The sequence below is a fragment of the Leopardus geoffroyi genome, chromosome A1 (genome assembly GCF_018350155.1).
Source record: "Leopardus geoffroyi isolate Oge1 chromosome A1, O.geoffroyi_Oge1_pat1.0, whole genome shotgun sequence".
NCBI lineage: Eukaryota > Metazoa > Chordata > Mammalia > Carnivora > Felidae > Leopardus > Leopardus geoffroyi.
The window spans coordinates 211,803,658-211,826,820 of NC_059326.1; the positions used below are offsets into that span (position 1 = coordinate 211,803,658).

At 45.9% G+C, this 23,163-nt stretch overlaps 1 protein-coding gene across 5 annotated transcripts in view; it reads right to left on the reverse strand.

Annotated features, from left to right (window-relative positions):
* RAI14 (retinoic acid induced 14) overlaps positions 1-21,193 on the reverse strand; it is a 144,816-nt gene extending 123,623 nt beyond the window's left edge. For 2 of the 5 annotated variants that reach the window (XM_045440680.1, XM_045440644.1), the window contains exon 1: positions 6,989-7,088. The gene's annotated coding sequence lies outside the window, so the exon portion shown is untranslated. Of the gene's footprint in view, positions 1-5,767; positions 5,794-6,988; positions 7,089-20,745 lie in introns of those variants that run through there. The other 3 variants (XM_045440671.1, XM_045440633.1, XM_045440651.1) reach the window with 3 other exon arrangements.
* Between the last annotated feature and the right edge of the window lie 1,970 nt (positions 21,194-23,163).

Consider the following 23,163-nt stretch of genomic DNA (forward strand, 5'->3'; position numbering starts at 1 on the left):
GACTGTGAGTTCTATCTCAACAAAGCACACCTTACTAATCTCCACTACCTTCTCCAATCCTTAGAGTTAGGAAAATTCCAGGTTAGAAATCTCTGGACTGAACTGAAAGAGAACTTCAAAGGAACAAGGGTTAACCAGCAATACCCAAAACACTAAAATGTGGCTGCTCCTAGATGTTCTTTATTTAGCTATTTCTCTACCACAACCCACCCAACTGAAGTGGTCAGAAAGACGTTCCTCTATTTTCCAGCTACGTCTACTCCCACTCACTCCCACCCCCACATATGACCCAGGGATTATTTCATAAGGCGATGTTGCCAATTACATCAGCATAGGAGAGTCCTCTTGGAGCCCCAGCCAGTATTCTAGTTCCATAATCACAAGTGAGAATCAGAAATCTGTAATTTTTTTTTAAACTCCTCGGGTGATTTGGATGCTCAACGAGATTGGGGAAACACTGTCCTAGACTCAGTGATATTATACCTATAACTGACACTTTCATTAAAAAAATAAACTAGAGGGGCGCCTGGGTGGCTCAGTCAGTTAAGCATCTAATCTGACTTCGGCTCAGGTCATGATCTCACGATTTGTGAGTTCAAGCCCAGCGTCTGTACTGACAGCTCAGAGCCTGGAGCCTGCTTCGGAATCTGTGTCTCCCTTTCTCTCTGCTCCTTCCTCACTCATGCTCTGCCTCTCTCAAAAATAAATAGATGTTAAAAAAAAAATTTTTTTTAATAAACTGGAGACATTATACAAGTAGGCATGTGTTCACTGAATGTGTCTGAATCTTTCACAATACTGGGGTGTGCAGCAGGAGGGTGTGGAAGGGAGCCCTCTGTATTCGAAATCCTACAAGAGCAGCTAGCTGGCTACCCATGGCCACCAGGAGCAATATTAACTCGCAAAGGCAACTGGCAGCTGGACACACACGTATGTTTTCCTGGATCCCAAGAAAACATCCGCATCTAAGGCACCATACCATAGGGTTCAAGGGCAGTGGTTTAAAATTGTTCCCTCTGAATCACTGCAACATTAGAGAAGCAGAATAAATAACAATGTTGTGTGCCTAATTATTCCTCCCATCATGGAATGTGGAGATACTTCTATGAATCCTTAGCAACACTGCAACACTAATGCACACCCCAGATGGGCCTCAGGGGGGTTTTCTGAGGAACACTGGGCTTAAAATCCCCAGCACTGAACAATGCATTGAAACAAATGTAAGGAACTAAAATTAAAATACTTCTCTCCTGGCCAGCACCTACCTCTTCTCCCTTAAGTACTTGTTTCCTCAGACAATAATCTCTCTGCAACAAAGATGGAATTTTAACCAAAAGCTGTATAAACACTCAATTCTCTCAATCTGGCAAAACAAATATATTCTGCAAAAGGTCTCTCCAGATCAACTTTCCCAGTAAGTTGACGCTGACAACACAGCACCTCATGCTATCCAAACTGCTCTTGGGGTTAGAAGCTGCAAGTCTCTGCCTGTGTCCAGGACTAGGTCACTATTTCTGGAATAAAGAACATCAAATGGGAACCAGAGGTCAGTAAGTCCTGTTCCCCTTCACCTGATTTTATCCACAGCTGACATGTTCTTATCTCAGCAAGATAGGATTTTAAACATACGTTTAGGTTATGAGAACTCTCAGCAGACACTATGGAGGACTCAAAACTGACCAAGGGTGCGACAGCTAATAATTAGGTGTCAAATACTGCAGGAATTCAAAGAGTGGAAATCTTAGAGGCCTGGGAAAAATCAGAGAACTCTTTACTGCAGGGGCAGGGATGTAACTGGCCTTAAAGGAAACTCAGGCTTTGGGCAACCTGATGAAGAAAGGCCATCTTGTCTAACCTTTCCCACAAGACGGGGCATGTCCACCTTAGATTTTCTAGGCAAAGGTCAGACACTGGTCTGATCTCTTTAAGCAGTCCTAGAAGCTTCTCTCAGGGGGTTGCGTAGGCATGGTGGGAATCATTGCATGGCTCCTTCCAAAGAAGGACCTTCCTCCAATCTCCACAAGCTCCGACCCTTTTACAGCCTGGACGCGAGTGAGGGGTGCAAGAGTCCCATTACCAGTTTTCAGCAAATTTGAAAATGTGCATCTCAGGCTGCTTACTTATTTTAGGGTGGAGGGTTTTCCCAGTAGGATTTTCATTTTGCTTCCCCTTGGACACTGGCCATCAGCATACAATCAGTAAATGTTTCGCAAATGTATGTGTGGAACAAAGACATAGGTTAGGCGCCCAACTAGCCAACAGACTTGACCTTTGACCTCAGCAAAGCTCTCTTTGGTCCCAAAGGCACTGGGTTAGCTGCACTGGGATCCAAGGAAAGGCAGTAGGATTAGATTTCACCATGTACATAAGAAAGCACTGAAGTAAAACAAACAAACAACAACAAAAAAAAAACCATTTGGTCAATGAAGTCTTATTAGGTTGCCCTTTTTTCCGTCCTGCCTGCCCTCTTCTCTGGGTCACACTCCATATCCAGCACCTCCCCAGCCACATACTTGAGCTCAGCCATGAGAACCACCCATTTTAATAAAGGAATGTAAGAGTCAACAGAGAGCAAGGACCATCAGGTAGAACCCTGGGGGCAAGTTCTCAGAATAGAGATTTTACCAGCCGCGTAGGAGAGAACTATGGGTCAGGCCAAGGAGTCCCCCCAGATCAACACGCCTGCTCTGTTACTTTGCATGAGATTCTACCACTTCTAGTCAAGGAGCTTCTCAATAAGGAAAAAGTCCATCCCAAATGGGTCCAAGCCTTCAACTCTAACTTCATCCCAAATGGGTCCAAGCCTTCAACTCTAACTTCAGCAAGACTCTCGCTATAGTCAACACTCAAAGTTCACTATGGCTGAGCAAATGAATGGTGGAGGAATGAATAAATGCATGGGCACTAAGTGCTAAGTTGGAAACACAAAGATACAAAAGATATTTCATTCCAAAGCAAGTGGCCAGTGTAAGATGCATATTTTCAAAGGATTTAGCCAAAAAAAGAACTCTTGAAGCCCTTATATCTGGAGTCTAACAGGGTCAATGTGTGTGGCGACTGGAGAGGCTCTTTCTCTGGGATGAACTAGACACTGATCTCCCCCTACTGTGCCCACTCTACCCCCAGTTTTGCCACGGAAACCCTGGGGAGATCAGCAGCCCTGACAGCTAGATGAAGCAGCGAGCCACCAGGAGAAAGTGAGGAAAGAGATCTTTTCTTTCAAATCATAGTTGAACTTTTTGGGGCGCCTGGGTGGCGCAGTCGGTTAAGCGTCCGACTTCAGCCAGGTCACGATCTCGCGGTCCAGGAGTTCGAGCCCCGCGTCAGGCTCTGGGCTGATGGCTCAGAGCCTGGAGCCTGTTTCCGATTCTGTGTCTCCCTCTCTCTCTGCCCCTCCCCCGTTCATGCTCTGTCTCTCTCTGTCCCAAAAATAAATAAACGTTGAAAAAAAAAAAATTTAAATCATAGTTGAACTTTTTATTATTATTTAAGTTCAACATTCTAAGTTCTAAACTAAGGGTATTTAGCAGGGGTGAAGGGTGGGTGAAATGGGCGAAGGGGATCAAGAGGTCAAACCAGGGTCAAACTTCCAGTTCTAAAATAAGTTGTTGAGGACGTAAGGTACAGCATGGGGACTATAGTTAATAACATCGTGTTGCATATTTGAAAGTTGCTAAGAAAGTCCATCTTAAAAGTATTTTGTAACTACCCATGGTGAAGGGACATTAAAGAAAGCTGCTTTATGATTACATCTTAGGAGGCATATTTATTCAGCAAACCAGATACATATGAATAAATAAATGAATGAGCAAACAAGCAACTTTTACTGGGCATTAATTACCGGCTAGGTGCTTTCATATAGTATTCTTTCTTACGAACTAAGGTGCAGGCTTGTTAAATGATTACTCAGATGATAAGGAAGAGAAAGTTTAGGGGGAAAAAAGACAAAAGCAATAGTTTCATTTTGGCAGTGGATCCTTTCTAAAATACTCTAATATTTCACTTTTTTCCCCCAAGAAAATAAATGACTGCATTCTTTTTAAAATGTAAACGTCTTTCAGATAGCGTATCATAGTAATCATGTGATAAAACTCTCTTGAGAACATTAATCTCCTTCAATAAATTCACAACTTGCCTTTATCCAGAGGACGACACTTCTCATGTGAAACAAATACATCATTCTTCCTTAAAAATAAAACCTGCCATCAACCAGAACCGATCTAGGTCCATGAATCAGTTGGGGCCAGCAGCACGGATACAAAAGTGGCCAGCGCTCTGGCAACATTACTATCTCGTCTGTCAAATCTGCTACTCACATGCTCCAATAAGCCTACCAAAGAAAAGCCCCAAGGTTACCTCATGCCCTAAATCCATCCAATTTAAAAAGCACGGGCTTAATCAAGACAAACTACTTCTGGAATACAAAAATCATCCTAAGACTAAGAAATTCCATGTGATTATCCCTCATGTTGAGACTATTTTTAGATCCCCAAAATGCCTCTCCAATTCTGCATTTTCTTGATCTTTGATGTTGATGTCAATAGCACCGTCTAAACATACTGCTGTGTTCATCTTTCCAGGAAAAAAAAAAAAAAAGATGCCCCGCGCAGAGCTAATAATCAAGTCAAAACGGCAAGGCACATGTGCCATGAACTTAAGCTTCTTCCTCCCAGTCTACTCCTTTGGCCTCACCCATCTTGAAACCCAAAAGAACCAATTGAGTTTAAAAATACAGATCCAGGGGGCGCCTGGGTGGCTCAGTCAGTTAAGTGTCTGGCTCTTGATTTTGGCTCTGGTCATGGTCTCTCTTTGGGGAGATCGAGCCCCACAGTGGGCTCTGTGCTGACCATGCAGAGCCTACTTGGGATTCTCTTTCTCTCCCTCTTGGCCTCTCCCCCGCTCTCTTTCTCTCTGAAAATAAACTTTTATATATATATATACACACATACATACACACACACACACATATATAATCTCCATCCAATACTCAAACATTACTGGTGAACATATAAAATGTGGAAAACAAAAAGCCACCGTGGAAAGCAGTTTTTACAAAGCTAAATATAAACTTACCATACAACCCAGCAATTCCACTCCTGCGGGATCTTGCCAAGAGAAATGAAAACATATGTCCACACAAAGATTTGTACACAAATGTTGATAGCAGTATCCATAATTGCAAAACAAGTAGAAACTACTGAAATAGGTATCAGCTAGGTAAACAAAGTATGGCATTCCAACAGGAAGGAATAATACTATCGAGTACTAAAAAGGAACAAAGTATCAGTACATGTTGCACCATGGATGGAACTCAAAACCAATGTGCTAAGTGATGGTCAGACATAGAAGACCACACATTATAAGATTCCATTTGTAGGAGATGTCTAAAAAAGGCAAATTTATAGAGACCAAGTGGCTTAGTGGTTGCCTGGGGCTGGAAGTGGTAACAGATTGCAAATGGGCATGAGGGATCTTTTTGGGGTGAGGGAAAGGTTTTAAAACTGGATTCTGGTAATGGCTGTACAACAATAAGCTTCCAAAATGATTAAACTGTAGGTTAAAATTGGTAAATTTTTATGAAATATACTCATGGGTCAATGAAGCCGGTTTTTAACTATCAAATACATAAAGTGAAAAAGGGGGCCATCTGCCAAGTTAGGTAGTGAAAAATGTCTTTAGAGGAAGTGAGAGGGTAGGGTTCCATTTATGGTTATATTTAATTCTTGTTTTTACGCTAGAAAAACTTAATTGTCAAACATTGGCTTACCGCAGATTTCATCGGTTCTCTTACTTTCAAAATGGGGAGGACTTGGACTCCACATTCTGGAATGTTGGAAATGTCATTACAGAGATCACAATGGTTTTGTTTGGACTGCTCAATTTCTTTACCCATATATCCAGGGCCTCAAATACTTTTCAGAACAAGGGAAAAATATGTTAATAACGCAGATTCCATGTCTTAGGGCCCAAGAGCAGGACTAGAGGGTAGATGCAGAACACAAAAATTATTTCTGCTGCCCAACGGTCATGTTTGGACATTACTTGAACATCGTGCATTCAAAAAAGAATGTTCCTCATCTCGGTCCAACAGGGGTGGCGGGGGCTGCTCACTTGAAGGCAGGGCTCATTTCCTTTGACATAATGGGGTTACCTTGCATGCTGCAGTGCCCTGCCTTCTTCTGACAACCGCACCCCACCTCCTTTAAAAAAAAAAAAAAAAAAAAAAACATCCCTCCAAGGCGCCACCCTCCTCTGACCTGGCTGTATTCTGACCATGGGTGCTCCCTGAGAGATGGGAATGTGTCTTCAGCAAGGCTACTAGGAGATTCTCCCTGGGATTTCAGGAGGAGGGTAGAGGTAGGGGACAGGGGAGGGAGAGAAGAGGGAGGAAAAGGAAGGGAGACAGGAAGGGAATGAAAGGGGGTGACAGAGAAGGGGGGAGAGACCTTCCTCTCTGGTGGAGAAATGGGAAAGCATGGGCCTGGCAGCAGCCCCAGCCGGGTACAGAGAGCTGGTTTGAGAAAAGAACCAAAAAGGGTCCTGGGTCCAGGGATCCCTGAGGGCCTGAAGGGGCTTCTACCCTTTGAGCACAGGATTTGGGGTCACATGAGTCAGGACACTCTCCTTGTAGCCCAAGCTGGGTGTCTGTCAAAGAGACAAATCCTCATAGTGGATCTTGCTCAGGCTGTCATCTCGGATGCCACAGTAAAAGGGGACCTAGAACTTCAACATTTCTGTCTGATCACCTCCTTTCTGAAGTCAGCAGCTAAATTCACTTCAGGGACCTCCAGAAGCGAAATACACACTCTTTGGAGTCAAACTGGGCTGAACACAACAGATGACCTACAACGTCCCCTGTTGAACCCACAGGTAAGGAAGAGCAATTTTATCATTCATTCCTTTGGCTATCAGCTGCTCCCTGGTGTATTCTGCCCCAGGCAGCAGGCCCTGGCCCACCCCCACCCCATGTACTCCATGCTGTATTCACCTCCAACACTGCAGTCACCCCAGAAGACCTCTGCAGCAGGCCCAGTGTGGGTCTTTGGGCTATTTCCATTCCGAAAGGCTGTGCTGCTCTTTGACTCTTCTACAGGAACCAGCCAACAACGAAAAGAATCACAATTAACTGGACACGAATAGCATTAGACTATTTTAAAACCCTCATGAAATAAAAAGCCACCGTAACAGCTGGGTCCAAGAGGGACCCCGTGCTGCCAATGAGGTGCACCTGACCTCCTCTGCTCCACGGGGGACCTGGCTGCACAGAGCTGAGGGGGACTGGGGAGGGAGACTGGGAAGCTGCTCGGAGCTGAGGCTAAGGAGGAATAAGGAAAACCTTGAGGATCGGTGGGAACAAGGGGAAAGGAGCAGAGCGCTGGGGCGGCTCAGCTGGACCAGGAGGCCTCGGGGCGCAAGGATAATCCTCCAGGCAGTTAATCCTTGAATATCGCTGAAGATGGGATATGCAAACATGCTGCCAATCACCCCAATTTATTCTAAACAAGACACCTGGAAGAGAAGCCTAATGGGGTGGCTCAATCAAGGCACCATACCCCAGGGGCTATGCGAGCCTGGATCTGCCACACCCCTGCCCTGGCAGTGCGCAAGAAGAGCCTCTCCAATCTTTTCCCATTAGAAGCCCCAGTCTGTTCCGTGCCTATGCCAGATGGGGGCCCTAGAACCACCTGCCTAGTGAAGACAAACTATTAACTGAATGCGAAACCCTGGCCCTTCTATCAATTTCCGACCACTTTCTGTATTTAGGGATAAGAAGCAAACAGCTTTCACATGAAAGATGGGAACACTTCCATTAACGGTAACAAAGATGAAACATTTTTCCCCCCATGCCCCAGACATCCACAGACCAACATGCCTTATATGTGACACCAGGAGGGTTTACAGGGTAAAAATATCATGGCTAGGCAAGAACTTGCAATTTAAGGAGAAAAAGAAGAAACCTATGCTGTTTTATTTATTCTTAGGCACTGAATCCCAACTACCGGCCAAGTACATAGGGGATGTAGAAATGTGGCTCATACACCATCCTGCCTACAAGAGGGGAAAAAAATAAATAAAATAAAAAAATAAATAAAGGTCTATGTAGATCAATGCACTTGCACAGAAGCACAGACATACAGATTTGTACACCCAACACACAATATCCATTATAGCACATGTAATCAGTTTTTGATTTACCTCTAAAGAAATGCTGAAAGCTAAGGGCAAAATCCCAGATAACTGGGTAAAGACACAGGGAAGCTGAAATGTGTTTACTGAAGGCATTCCAGGTGTCAGGTGTGCTAAGGTCACAGGATCCACAAAATGACATATTGTTAGATCAGTGCTGTCCAATACATGTGACTACCGAGCATCTGAAATGTGACTAGTGCACACTGGTGTGCCCTGTAAGTGGAAAACACACAACACATTTCAAGGACTCACTAGGAAAAACAAATGTCAACTATATCATCAGTAAGTTTTACATTGAATGCATATTGATAACATTCTGGACACACCAGGTCAAATAAAATATATCATTACAATTAATTTCATTTGCTTCCTTTGCTACTAGAAAACTCAAAATGACCTAGGTGGCTTGTATTTGTGGCTCGCTTATGTTTCTGTTAGGTAGCGAGGACTGAAGATTTTCCCTTCAAAAGACTGCGATGGCACATCCACTCCGTGACAGCAGCACCTTATTACTACTACTAAGGCAGGCAGAAAATTAAGCAGAAAATGTCTATGTTACCATGTCACGTTTAAGGTGCACTTAATACCATAAACTCGTACAACTCAGGTCTGGCCAATACTCCAAGTTCATGATAAAGAATGCTGTACATTAAAAGATTCACTCTGGGGGCGCCTGGGTGGCGCAGTCGGTTAAGCGTCCGACTTCAGCCAGGTCACGATCTCGCGGTCCGTGAGTTCGAGCCCCGCGTCAGGCTCTGGGCTGATGGCTCGGAGCCTGGAGCCTGTTTCCGATTCTGTGTCTCCCTCTCTCTCTGCCCCTCCCCCGTTCATGCTCTGTCTCTCTCTGTCCCAAAAATAAATAAACGTTGAAAAACAAAAATTAAAAAAAAAAAAAAAAAAAAAGATTCACTCTGTCACATGCAGGAGAAAGAAAGATGGTCCAACTGCTTCACTTCACTCCAGACTGCCGGACCTCTGCACACACTCAACTGGTACTCTGTTCCATGCGGTTCAGAACATAGATTTTTGTCTAGCAACAGCTGGACGATTTTCCAAAGCCTTCCATAGGGAATTCCACTTCCTCATCAGTTTGTTCTAAGTGCCACTGACTTCGCTTTCCCCGAAATGTTACGGTTCTGTGCCTGGATTAGGACCGAAACAGCACGAGTTGTCTTGTGGAACTTGAGGAACTTGTTGATGCAATTTGGAAGAAGACTGGTCACTACAGACGGAAATATATCTTCACACCTGGTGGTGTGACAAGAGCAGGACTAAAGGAAGGAGGAAGTACAAGGAAAAATACACAGAAGACGCAAAGCGGAATGAAGCAACCCCTCTCTGTTGCTATGGCAGTTAGAACAGCGGCAGGTAGAACCATAATGGCCAGTCTACCAGCACTTCTTTCAAGGTAGGCGATAAAGGGGCGCCTGGGTGGCTCAGCTGGTTAAGCATCCGACTTCGGCTCAGGTCATGATCTCACAGTTCGGGAGTTCGAGCCCAGCATCTGGCTCTGTGCTGACAGCTCAGAGCCTGGAGGCTGCTTCCAATTCTGTCTCTCTCTCTCTCTCTCTCTCCCTGCCCGCCCGCCCCCCCCCCCACGTTTGTCTCTCTCTCAAAAATAAACAAACATTTAAAAACAAATTAAAGGTAGGTTGATAAAGAACATGATTAACATTAGCAATTAGAGTAACAGCCACAATAGTGGTCATTTACTTAAATGATTACCTTGCAAAATTTTATTTTACTTTGCAAAAAAATGTTTTTTGACTATTTAATTATAAGTGAGTATTTTCTCATTTAATGCTTTTACCACTTTGGAACTAGATGCTGTTGTCAGATTAGGAAACTGCCATCCAGAAAGTTGATTTTGCCAAAGTGGCACAGTTTATAAATGAAGGAAGTTGGATTTAAACTCAGCTTCCAGGCCCAAAACAGGTCACTGGGCTGCATATGAAATGCAGCACTAATAATAATGGTCAAACAACAACAACAAAGTCTGGCCAACAGACCAACCTTTTTACTACTTAAAAAAAAAAAAAAATAGTTGCCTTTAAAGATGGAACAGTGCTCAGATCTGCTGCTGCCACATACGGAGCTCCTTCTAAGAAGTCTGAGTGGAGCAACTTGAAAAAGGCATTCTTCTGGCTGTTTGCCCTCACTCACACACCCCTGCCTCATTCCAGGGGAGGGTAGCATTTTTACTTCTTTGTCTTCTTCATTTGCAGAGCATATGTGTGACAAGAAAATTTAAGGAACTCACCAGTCAAAAATCCCTTTTCCATATAGCTTTGCTAAAGATACCAAGTCAGTAACAGTGAAAATGTAAAGACGATTACAGACCAGTGACATGGCTATCTTTATACTCCACTGAGTTGGGAAACTACAGATTTGGGTGGAGGTTTCCATGTTTTGGTAACAATTTGCAAAAGCAGAACTTCTAGATACTTAGACGCATCCCTGTGACTACAGCATTTCTGCTCCTTAAGAAATTATTCTAATATCCTGTGTAACAGCTCTTGCCAAGGTATAAAAAATGAAATATTGCAATTCTTCAGAATTAAAAGCACCAAGAGTATAATCAAAGTGGAATCCTAGGGGCGCCTGGGTGGTTCAGTTGGTTGGGCATCCGACTTCGGCTCGGGTCATGATCTCGCTGTCTGTGAGTTCGAGCCCCACATCGGGCTCTGGGCTGACAGCTCAGAGCCTGGAGCCTGTTTCGGATTCTGTGTCTCCCTCTCTCTCTGACCCTCCCCTGCTCATGCTCTGTCTCTGTCTCAAAAATAAATAAAACGTTAAAAAAAAAAATTAAAAAAAAAAGTGGAATCCTAAAACACATTGCCCAACCAGACAGGAATGGGGCAGAGAGTACAGGTGTTATTTGTTATTTGTTATTTGAAGCACCCGCAGCCCCCGGCAGGCGGCCACCCGAGCCTGAAGCAGATATCACCAGGATAGGGTGAGCCACTCTTTCTGTTTTCCCTTGCCACCTTGGATATAAACACCCGCTTGCCAGGTAAGGAGAATAAAATGCGCTTTGTTCCAACGGGTATGCACTTAAAATAATCAGGAGTGGTTTTAAAGAAGAGGAAGAAAGCAAGCTTGTTGCCAAACAAGACACTAACAGTAGTAACAGAGCCATCAACAGATTGGCCCCGAGACAGGCAAGGAGAGGAGTCATTTTGAGGAAATCTCTTTCTGGCTTTCCGAGGCTCTGGAGGAAAATAATAGAGAAAGTAAACAAACGGCACACCAAACATGGTATAAAGTGGTATAACACAGAAAGAAACTAATTAGAGGATTTGGTCAAGATTGCTGAATGGGGGTTAGTGGCAGAAAGGAGTTTCTTCTTAAAAGATCTCCTAGGAAATCCTGAACGGTATACAGGATTGGTCATAGTTTCTCTGCCTATATTTTAAATAGTTTTTCCCAACTTACAAAAAGCTCACAGGAAGGAAATGTGAAACTTTTGTTTAATCAGGAGAGAGACAGAATATAGCTTCACCTCTTCCCCACACGCCCTTCTCCAATCTAAGTTCACAAATACAAAGATCAAGAAGGTTCTGAGAGCATTCGAAGCATTGCCCCCATCGTAAATGTGGATTGGGTGACCCTGAAAGAAGATTCAACTGGAGAGAATGGCTACTCACCACCACCCAGCCCTGCGTGAGGATCTCCTGACAAGGCTGACCCAGGACCTCAGGGCTCCTTCGATGCTTCCTAGGGCCCCAGCATATGTTTATGCCCAGGCCCTAGCTTGCATTTAAATTTTGGCTACCTTCTACAGAAGGAAAAGGCAACCCACTGTCCATAAAGTTTGGCTCACAAGTTCCCACATCTTCTGGGCGGCCGGGAAGAGACCACGCCAAGCAGTGAAGTGACTACCGGTCATAATCATCCAGGGCAAGTTAGTGCTCTCCATTTTTGAAAAATGATCAATCGCCAACATGTCAACTTTCATAGGAGGAGATGGTCAAGTTAAATGAGCAGTCTTGTCCAATTAAGAGACTCAGCACAGAAGTTAACTCACTGGAAAAGCTTGACAAATATTTGTTCATGTGATTCTTGCTCAGCAGTATGCTAAGGGACTGGGTTCTGGTACCTTCTGACCTTCATGTCCCTGCTCAATGCCATCTGCCTCCCGGGATTCCCACCGGAATCCAACCCAGCTTGTCCAAGTCTACACCAGTCTTCCTCATGGGCATCAAGTAATTAGCTACATATAGGACTCCTAAGGTCACGGTCTACATCACAGAGACAAAAGTACAACATTTAGGGGGCGCCTGGGTGGCTCAGTCGGTTAAGCGTCCGACTTCAGCTCAGGTCACGATCTCGCGGTCCGTGAGTTCGAGCCCCGCGTCGGGCTCTGGGCTGATGGCTCAGAGCCTGGAGCCTGCTTCCGATTCTGTGTCTCCCTCTCTCTCTGCCCCTCCCCCGTTCATGCTGTGTCTCTGTCTCAAAAATAAATAAACGTTAAAAAAAAAAAATAAAAAAAAAAAAAAAGTACAACATTTAGAAGCCTTGTGCTACGAGCAGCCAGAATGGAGGTTCATCTGGCTCTGCCTCTTAATGTGCCACCTTCTAAGGGGTCATTTCACTTCCCCAGGCCCCAATCCAGCTGTGAAAGGAGTTCCCCCACCACTTTATCCCAACCATAGTCTGCCCTGTACTATAGTGGACTGCAAACGGGTTAACCTGGTTAAAACTGTAAGCCCCTTGAAGGCAGGTATCATCCTTCACGTACGAATCTTCTAACACTCAGCGATTCTATCAACATGGACTGCTCACAGTCCATGTGACAATGAAGAAGACCAGCCTGGACCTCCAAAAGCCGACAGCCAGGAGCACAGTGCCTGGTGCACCGAAGGAGCTCAAGTCAATTAAACTGACTCATAGAGGCTGCATCGCTTGCCCTGTAACAGGCAGGTATGTTATCCCCTTTGGCCCGATTTTGACTGAAGAGACCGATGATGTCACCTAAGGTGAACAGTGACAGAATAAGCTCCCTGCATGGGGCTAACAATGGCAGTATCTGCTCCCGGTGTCTGCTACCTCCCACAGAAGGACGACTCTCTGGGAGCGCAGGCAGCCAGCTGAGGGTCAGCTCCCTGTCTTCCTCAGGTTTCCTGGAGGAAGCCCCATCAGGCTGGGAGGCCAAGATGAGCAGACAGACAGTGCGTTGGGAACATTTCTTCCACTGGACTGAGCAAAGATTTAGCCCGTGAGCTGGGGACTAGCGTTAGGTGCGTCCCAGGGACATCTTAGTTCCATACTGCCACAGCAAGGGAGGGAGGTGCTGCCCCCGGAAAGCAGAAGACCATCCAGACCCAACACTAGACCAAGAAATAGGTGGTCCTTGGGGCGAGAAACTCAAGACCCTCCTTAGAATTCATCAGAGCTCTGTGATATAGTCAGACTACTGATCCACGCATTACTTCTGAATAGCATTTTATTGCATCCAGTCCAAACAGTTCCTAAAAATGGTCAGTGGCATGTCAACTGGTCGGCATAGCAACCAGTGACTGGTTTTCCGACTGAAGGTGTAATTCTTTCCACTCACGTATGACAGGTTATCAGGTCTGGGGATAGTGGCACATGATAGAAAATAAACCCTTGTAATTATACTCTTGATCCCTAAGAGGTAGCTGTTAAAGGTAAACAGCACAAATTCGATAGTGGTTTTCTAGGTGCTTTCAACAGATCTTGAGATTTTTGCTTTTTTTTTTTTTTTTAAGTTTATTTTGAGAGAAAGAGGAGAGAGCACAAGTGGGGGAGGAGCAGAGAGAGAGAGGAAGAGAGAGAGGAAGAGAGAGAGGAAGAGAGAGAGGAAGAGAGAGAGGAAGAGAGAGAGGAAGAGAGAGAGGAAGAGAGAGAGGAAGAGAGAGAGGAAGAGAGAGAGGAAGAGAGAGAGGAAGAGAGAGAGAATCCCAAGCAGGCTCTGCCTGGTCAGCTCAGAGCCCAACGCGGGGCTTGAACTCACAACCACGAGATCACAACCTGAGCCAAAGTCAGATGCTTAACCAACTGAGCCACCCGGGGGCCCTTAGAGCTTGGGCTTTTAATCTGGGGAGTCCAAAGAGGTTCATAAATGTACTTAATGCAGGGAGTTCCATGCTCTTGAGACCGACAAAGATTATGAATGTACAGCATCCCTGTATATAGGTGAAACTCTCCCTAGGAAAAATGGTCCAAAACCTGTATCAGATTTGCAAATATGTACAAAACATTTAGAAATCACTGCTAAGTGGCCTTTTCTGGTTTGCAAAATGGACTCCTCTTGGAGGAAAACATTTTCCTCTGTGCTGCCCTAGAGCAAAGGGAAGCTGTTCAGCCTTACATTCATTACCAGCATACTCTGCCAGAGTTCCTTTTTCTGGCTGACTTTCCATCACTGCCACCAACAAAAGAACTGGACAGATGTAGTGAACAGTCTCATAGATGCTGCTGTGGCTGTTTTGTAGTCATTTACACTTTGAGAAGAAAAAAACAGGGGCACCTCAGTGGCTCAGTCAGTTAAGCATCACACTCTTGATTTCAGCTCGAGTCATGACTCACAGTTCCTGAGTTCAAGCCCCGCATTGGACTCCACATGCACACTGAGCCTGCTTGGGATTCTCTCTCCCTCTCCGCCTCTCCCCCCACACACTCTTTCAAAATAAATAAACTTAAAGGACATTATATAAAAAAAAAAACATTCCAGATTTAGCAAACCAAACTCATCTAGAAATCATAAAGAAAAAAGCAAAGAGAAGACCAATTTTGTTGTTACAAATCGCCATGCCTAACAGGGATAAGAAAAGTTGAGTTGCAGTATAAAAAATATGATTGTGAGGGAAAATTGATAAGTAGAGGATGAATTGCTTATGTTAGCTTACTTGATAATAAACTTTGGTGTTCAGCAAATATCAATCTAAGGAGAAAATAAAAATAGTCTATGTTTTCTCCCACTGTACAAGTAAACTTCTTAGACTACAACCAACTTTTCTCACAAGCAGATTCTGTGGTGATGAATGGTCATGGTATTTACATAGCAAAACAATGTATATCCAGTGAGCACCATTCACTACAGAAGAAATTGGACTAGACAGCAGGTGAGGTTAGAGGAGGTGACCCACCACACATAACCCACTAGAATAGCAGTCAAAACACAATGCACAGACTTTTCTGAACGGTGGACATGTTTCTTGAACACAGGGGAGAAAACAAAGGCTTAGAGAGGTGAAATGGCTTTGTGTGGGGAGAAAGGAGACCTGCATCTTCTGAACCTCAACCTGCATTTTGCTATCTCCACTCTTCTTCCCTATCTTTTGATTATTAAATTCTAGACTAGGACAGCTAAATATCTGATGACCTCCATGAAAGGCTTTATGCACACCTGTGCATGAGTGTGTGTGTGTGCACGTGTGTGTAATTCAATAAATGTTAATCACCTACTATGTGACAGATATGCTACTGGACACATGAAATATAAAACTGAAGAATGAGGCAGACTTCTTCATTCAAATAGAATTTGTTTTAAAATACATGGTTAAGTCTATAAAGTTACTTATTAAAATACTGACTAAATTTACTGATACCGATCAGTGAGTCTGATGTTGAAGACTAGTTTTTTGTTCACTGTAGATGGCTGGAGTTGGGAAACTGATGGTTGATTAACAATCCTCTTGTGGGGCGCCTGGGTGGCTCAGTTGGTTAAGAGACTTTAGGGGCGCCTGGGTGGCGCAGTCGGTTAAGCGTCTGACTTCAGCTCAGGTCACGATCTCGCGGTCCGGGAGTTCGAGCCCCGCATCGGGCTCTGGGCTGATGGCTCGGAGCCTGGAGCCTGTTTCCGATTCTGTGTCTCCTTCTCTCTCTGCCCCTCCCCCGTTCATGCTCTGTCTCTGTCTCAAAAATAAATAAACGTTAAAAAAAAAAAAATTAAAAAAAAAAAAAAAGAGACTTTGGCTCAGGTCATTATCTCCTGGTTTAGGAGTTCAAGCCCCGCGTCAGGTTCTGTGCTGACAGCTCAGAGCCTGGAGCCTGCTTCAGATTCTGTCTCCATCTCTCTGCCCCTCCCCTGCTCATGCTCTGGCTCTCTCTCTCTCTCAAAAATAAACATTACAAAAAATTAAAACAAAAACACAACACTTCTCCTTCATTAAACCACCTACACTTTTCAGCTCATGGGTAGTAACCCAAAAGGAAGAAATTTCTAAATCATGTAGCATCTTGAGACTAATCAAATTATTGTATGCTTACAGTTTTCAGCTTGAAGTATAACCCTATCTGGGTCCATAATAAACTGATTTCTTTCAGTATCATTTTATTACAGAGGATACAATGGTTGTACTTCGATGCACTATTTTTTTGTAAAGGATACCATCAGTATTATATACCCATATAGCTAACAGGAAAAAAAAAACCCTAGACTCCTTTTCTCTATCACCCACTTAAAATACACCCAAGAGGCCTTTGATATATTTAGTTTTGTCAACTCCTATATTCATCATGCAAGGTAGAGAAAATTCAGTTGGCTTCTAGCAAAATAAAGCACGACACTAGAACAGTGAATGTTTTTAATAAAATTAAGGATTTTATGATGTGACAATTTTAAAAGTATTTCTAGGTACCCTACTATATACTGGTTGCTTTTGGATCTTCTGATTAAGGTCATCTCCCTCCCCCCCCAACAAAAATTCACCATGAATGTAGTTAGCGATGATGAGTATACCCTCCGCAAACAATTCAGAGAAACACACTTTCTATTCTTAGAAATTCAGTGTAGTTGGCATTGAGACCATTCCTGGGCTGTCTGTACAGATGCTGTGTGGATAGGAGAGTCAGTCTTCCACATTTAAAATGTTGGAAAGCTAAGTTATCAAGAAAAGCAAAGATGGGTGTGCTTCCAAATGTTACTTACGTTTTCATCTGAATTCAGGTTTAGGCAAATGTTGGCAGAAAAAAATAGGAAGACAAGTACTCTGTAGGATAAATCACACAGATTTAAATAGAGTACTTTCTTTCTAAGATGTATATATTTCTTATCCTAGGACATCTTGGGGGACTCAGTTACAGCTGTGGAACCACCAGCACCATTAAGGATATCCACAATGTACTAAAAGAGAAATTCTAAGTAGAAAAACCTACAAAGAGCATTATATCCATTCATCCAAACATTTGAGTACCTACTATTTGTCAACACTGCTCTAGGCACTAAGGACACAGCAGCAACAAAAGACACAAGATCCGTGCCTTTGCAGAGCTTGTGTTCTCCTAATGAGACGAATATGTACCAAAATATATGGCAAGCTAGAAGGTGTTAAGCGCCATGGAGAAAAAAAAAAAAAGACAGAAGAGGGGCAGGGCATGCTGGGAGCTGATGTGACACACACCTGAGTGAAGACCTGGGGTACTGAAGGGCACAGCCACGGAGAGGATCTAGAAGGGTGGTCTAGACAGTGGGACAGCAAATGCGAGCACTGAGGCAGGAATGTGCCTGGCGATTTGGAGGGATAATGAGGAAGCCCAAGTGTTTAAATGCCTTAAATTGCTTCCAGATTAAGGGGTTACAATTTGGGGCAAAATGTCAACACATTTTCATAAACTCTTAGAGCAAGAACATGCCTTTGCAAATGCTTGCTAAAACTACTTAATCTTACCAAGCTTGAAGAAATGAGGAAGAGAAGCTTGAGTGGGTAATCCAAGGTTACACCACTGGTGACGCCTGAGAAAAGCCTTTGGAACAAGTATCCCAAACTCAGCACCACAGTCTGTCTCAGACTTCAACTTTATAATTAAGAGGCTCTGTTCCTCCTCAAAAAAATGAAATTATAAAAAACAAAATAATCCAACTAAGAATCTTAGAGCTGAAAATAGATCAAATTCACTTTTTTCACTCAACAGATAAGAGAGACCCTATGTACACCCTAAATTTTTGGTGAGGAATGAAATAATAAATGCAGCATTACCTAGACCCGATCACCCAGCAATTCATGGGATAAGTGTAGAACAGAAACCGGTCTCTAATAGCTTATAATAGCACTGTTCGTTAAACTTAAAAAAAAAAAAAAAAAAAAAAAAAAAAAAAAATGGAAACAGATCAACTGCCCTTAGTAGAAAAAGTGTAACGGTGAAAAATTGGAAACATTCTAATTTTCTCTTTGCAAGGGATTAGTGTACTACCATTTATTTCTATGCTGGAATTCTCTGTAGCAGCTCAATAAGAGTTACATGGACCTCAACACATAATGTTACATTTAAAAATGCAAGGGGTGTGTACATAGACTTATGCCATTTATGTAAAATATTAAATACACAAGCTCACAGATATTGCTTATGGACATATAATATACAGAAATACCAAAACGTGCTTGGAAACTACGAATCTAACTTCACTTTAGTGGTCACCCGAAGAGGAGGAAGTGGAGGAAGAATGGATAAAACACTTCAGTTGCAGTTTTATTGGCGGCGATATGAAACAAATAATGGACATATTAGCAACTTTTAAACATAAGTAGTGGCCATTTTTTATGTGTGAAATATTTCCTACTTAGTTTTATATTGAAAGGAAAAAAGAAGAGAGACAAAACTCCTCCATCATATTCCATTAACTGAAAGCCAAGTTTCCTTAACCTCCAAACCTCAGTTTCTTCACCTTTAAAATGTCAGTGACACTAAGTGTGCCTGCCTCAAAGAGGATTTGGGAAGCAGTCACCTGGAGACAGTGCTTCAACGTCAGGGGCACAATCATGCCCCTATTTAGTCCCCATGGCCCAGCACCCACTCTTTCTATTCAATTTCACAAAAAGCAAGAAGATTTTTCACAACAGGGTTACAACCACCATCACCACCCCCCCCCCAAAAAAGAGTCATAAAACAAGTCTAAGGTGTGTAAAGGATACAATAAATTAATGAATGAATGAGTTAATGAAGCATCTCAAAGAATGGAGAGGAAAAAACCTGGGATCTCCCAGCACAGGACCACCTTTCCCAATGCAACTGTTATGCAAACACTGGTTGAAAAGTATAAGAACTGGATAAGTTTTCTCACATTAAAGTCTACTGTCTTACAAAAGGCCATGGAGGAAAAAAAAAAAAAATGACACTGGTTAGGCATCATTAAGAAAAGATGATCAGATGACATCCATCAGTAATAAAACTCCCAGCCACACCTGTGAACAGGTGGGGGCCAGGGCAACCAAAATCCTCCCTGTGATGCACTCGCCCTTCTCCAACTTTGTGCAAACCACAAGGTGAGGCCCTGAGAGCAGCATCTGCTGAGTCCTACTGATGGACAGACCAGTTCCTCCCCCTGCCAGGCCCTTACTGTCTTGAGATCACATTCTCCAGAGAACTGGCAACGTCCGCATCCCAGCCAGCTTAGCTTTCTCCTCTCGCGGCAGGAGAGCCGAGACCCTGCCAAATCACCTGGGAACCTGCGGCCACGGGAAGCTGCTGGTCTTGGTGGGCGGTCTTGAGCCCCCAGATATGCCCGGGCCATTGGAAATAAAGTTGCGCTGACTGGGTTCCCTGGAGAAGCGCAAGCCTAGACAGACAGCCCAGGCCCCAGCCCCTGGGAGGTCGCTTATAACTTCTCCACTTCACACTGGGCTCCATCCGTTCAGTCTGCTGCCTCCCCGGGCTCCGGGACCCCACCCCCACCCCACAAAAGGGGAGAGGTCCACACGAAAAGGAGAGCGTGAACCAGAAGGCAGCAGACGAACCCTAAAAACTGCAGAAACTTAAGCGCGGACACAAACCTGCTCAAGCCCGCAGCGAAGGGAAGGCAGGTTAGAGTGGGTACCCACCCACCTGGGCAGAGGTGGGGACAGATGGCGGGCGAGCGCCCCTCGCCCGAAGTCCCAGCTGCCGCCCCGTGTGCGCCCGAACTCCAGCATCCCGCCTCCCGGCCCTCCTAGAAGCTGCGGCGGGGAAAAGGACTCGAGGAGCGAGGGGCTCTAGCAGGCCCGGTGTAGCTTCGCCTGCACCCCTGGGCCAGCCGAAGGGCTCCCTAGAGTCAGAAAAGGAACAATAGCGGAGCCTCGGTCGCCGGAGCCATCCAGAATCTCCCGCTTGCACCTTCCTCCCACCCAGCTCCTCCAAGTTCAGCGCCGAGGCGGGTCGAGCCCAGAAGCGAGGACCCGGGGGGTGGGGGAGGGTGGGGGCGCGGGGCCGCCAGGCAGGTGGGACAGGGTGCCGACTCGCCGCCCCCCCCCCCCCGCCCCAGGACGCCCTGCAGGGCTGGCCATTCATTCTCGCCCGCGCTCCCTCGGCCCGCCCGGCCCCGCGCCTCGCCGCTGCCGGCCTTCGAGGGGCGGTGGGGGGCAGGCAGCAGCAAAGCCCGCTCCCAACTTGGCCCGTTCCCCCCGCTCACTCGGATCCCCACATCCTCCTCTCCCTCTGCAGACAGCGGGCGGCCGGCGGCAGACAAGGGAGTGGTGGCGGGACCCTCGCTGCCACCCGCTAAGCCGCTCCACCGGGCGCGCCGTCCCTCGCCGGAGCCCCAGACACAAAGGCGGGGCCGCGAGCCGGCTCCCCGCTCCGGGAAGAGCCTCCCGACTCGCGGCGCCGCGCACTCACCCCATCCAGGCGGCGGCGGCAGCTCCCGGGCCGCGCTGGCTGCGCCACTCGGCCCGCCGCTTCCCCAGGAAAACGCGGCCGCCGGGCTCGCTTCCTGCTCGGCTTCCTGCGCCTCAGTCCCTCCTCCTCCCCCGCTGCGGGGGTCAGTGGGCGCCACGGCTCCCGGGCTGGGCCGGCGGGGCGGGGGCAGCGGCAGCACCACCACGTGGCCGCCCGGCGCCGGCCCCCGCCGACCTGGATCCAGCGGGAGCGAGAAGGGAGGTGCTCGCCTCTCCCCTCCCCTTCCACCCCGCGCGGCCCCAAATTCCGCGAGTCAGGTGACCCGGCCCCGCGCTGCGGCCGGGACCCGCGGGGGGTGCTGCGGGCGTTCCCTGCGGACTTTTCGTTTTCCCGGGATCGTGGACCCTTCACCGCGGACGTGTCCCATCAGCATCACCGTCACCTGAACTTACTGGGAAACACCCGTGGTCGCACCCCCGGGTTTGGGACGCGTGAGATCCCGAATAGTATTCGTTTCTGGCCAACCTCCAAAGTCGTCTGTGGTCGTGGGGCTGTGCCAAAAGTCACCGATCCAAGCGCCCACTTAACCACAGTCCAATCGGGTATATTTTCCAGAGTTACTGAACAGAAAGGGAACTAGAATCCGCTCATTCTCTGGACTGGCTGGAGTGACTGCTAACGCTCATCAGGTGGCAAGAGAAAACTACAGGCGTGAAGGGTTGCTCGGCTCGGGAGTTAGGAGAAATCTACCGCCTGCACGGAGAGGCACGAGTGGGGGACGTCCTCAGAGCGGTGTCCGGGATGCTCCGAGGGAGGGTCTTACCGCCCCATCCCCGCAGCGTCTCTCCCTTCTCCAGCCGGCTAAAACCGGCGTTTGAATCTTAATGGCCTCCTCCTGTAATTCCAAGGATTTCAGGGCTCTCCACCTACTCATTAATTTGGGGCTGCTTTTCCATTCATCCTAGTCTGGCTAACCAGCTACGGCTTAGAAAGTCTTTATTCACCATAGCCCCTCCCTTCCCCAGGTTAACTCTGCCTCCTTAACGCGGGGCAGGAAGCCTTCTAGAATAAATGACACGAGTCCTTTCTGGTGGGATCCACTGTAAGTCATTTGAACTTCAAGAAAAAAAGATTAATGCCAACGGAAGTGAAATTCACCCCAGCATAGTTCAGTTTTTAACGTCTTGGCTGTATCTTGATGGCCTAGACTTTAGAATTTGTCTTCCCTGCCCCGCAAGGGAACAGCCTTCTTTAGCTTTAACAGGTAATTTATCACATAGGAAGCAACTATGAACTGTGAAGTAACTGCAGCATGGTCTTCCTAAATCATACATCAGAGATTCTTTCGAAAAGTGATGAATAGCCTGTTTAAAGCAAGACACACACTCCTCTTCCTGTCCTTTACCCCTCGTGAATAAAATGACACTCTAAGAGAAATGTGAACCGGCAAACGTTTTGTTTGTTTAGTGCTGGCAATTTCTACAATACGGTTTTTCATTACGGTTCGCACTTCAGGTGTACTGTAGGAGAGTGGGGGAGACAGGCCCTGCCACTTGTGGGCTTTTTGTTCTGCTTTTAGCAGATCACTCTCCTTCAGAGACAGCTGAAAAGGTGGACTTTGAAATATGGTACAGGGTATACACCATGCCCCCTTGGAAAGCAAACGTGTGTATGTATCCTGCAGGAACAGTTGACAAGTCGAAGGAGTTAATATCGAACAACATTAAACAATTATTTTTCTTTTACACCACAATGCAGCATCCCAGCCACTTACCCCTGAGTGCACCTGCCTATGTCAGTTCTGTGGCTTCTGTGGGTGGCTTGCATGCTTATTCTCCTTAGCGTATAACCTCACCCTCAGACATCAGCAAGTCCAACTCTGGTGTGGGGTTGCTGTGGAGGGAAGGACTCTTATAGTTAGGCTGATATGCCAAGATCCTTTTCCAGATCCCTCCTGCCCCTGAAAATTCAAACACCTGATTCAGACCACAGCTGAAGTTCTGCCATCTGCAGAGGAATTGATGGTAAAGTAGGGTTTGGAACAGAATCTTCTCATTGGTGGGGGTTTGTGTGCTGTTTGCCCAGGCCTTTTAGAAATGCTACCTCATTCAGGGTACATTGAATACGCCCTTTAATGGAGAGCAGGCCCATGTGAAAAGGTTTGAGAAGGCAGTAAGGATAAAATGATCATCTAAACTGCATAAAAAGGGGGCGCCTGGGTGGCGCAGTCGGTTAAGCGTCCGACTTCAGCCAGGTCACGATCTCGCAGTCCGTGAGCTCGAGCCCCGTGTCAGGCCCTGGGCTGATGGCTCAGAGCCTGGAGCCTGTTTCCGATTCTGTGTCTCCCTCTCTCTCTCTGCCCCTCCCCCGCTCATGCTCTGTCTCTCTCTGCCCCAAAAATAAATAAACGTTGAAAAA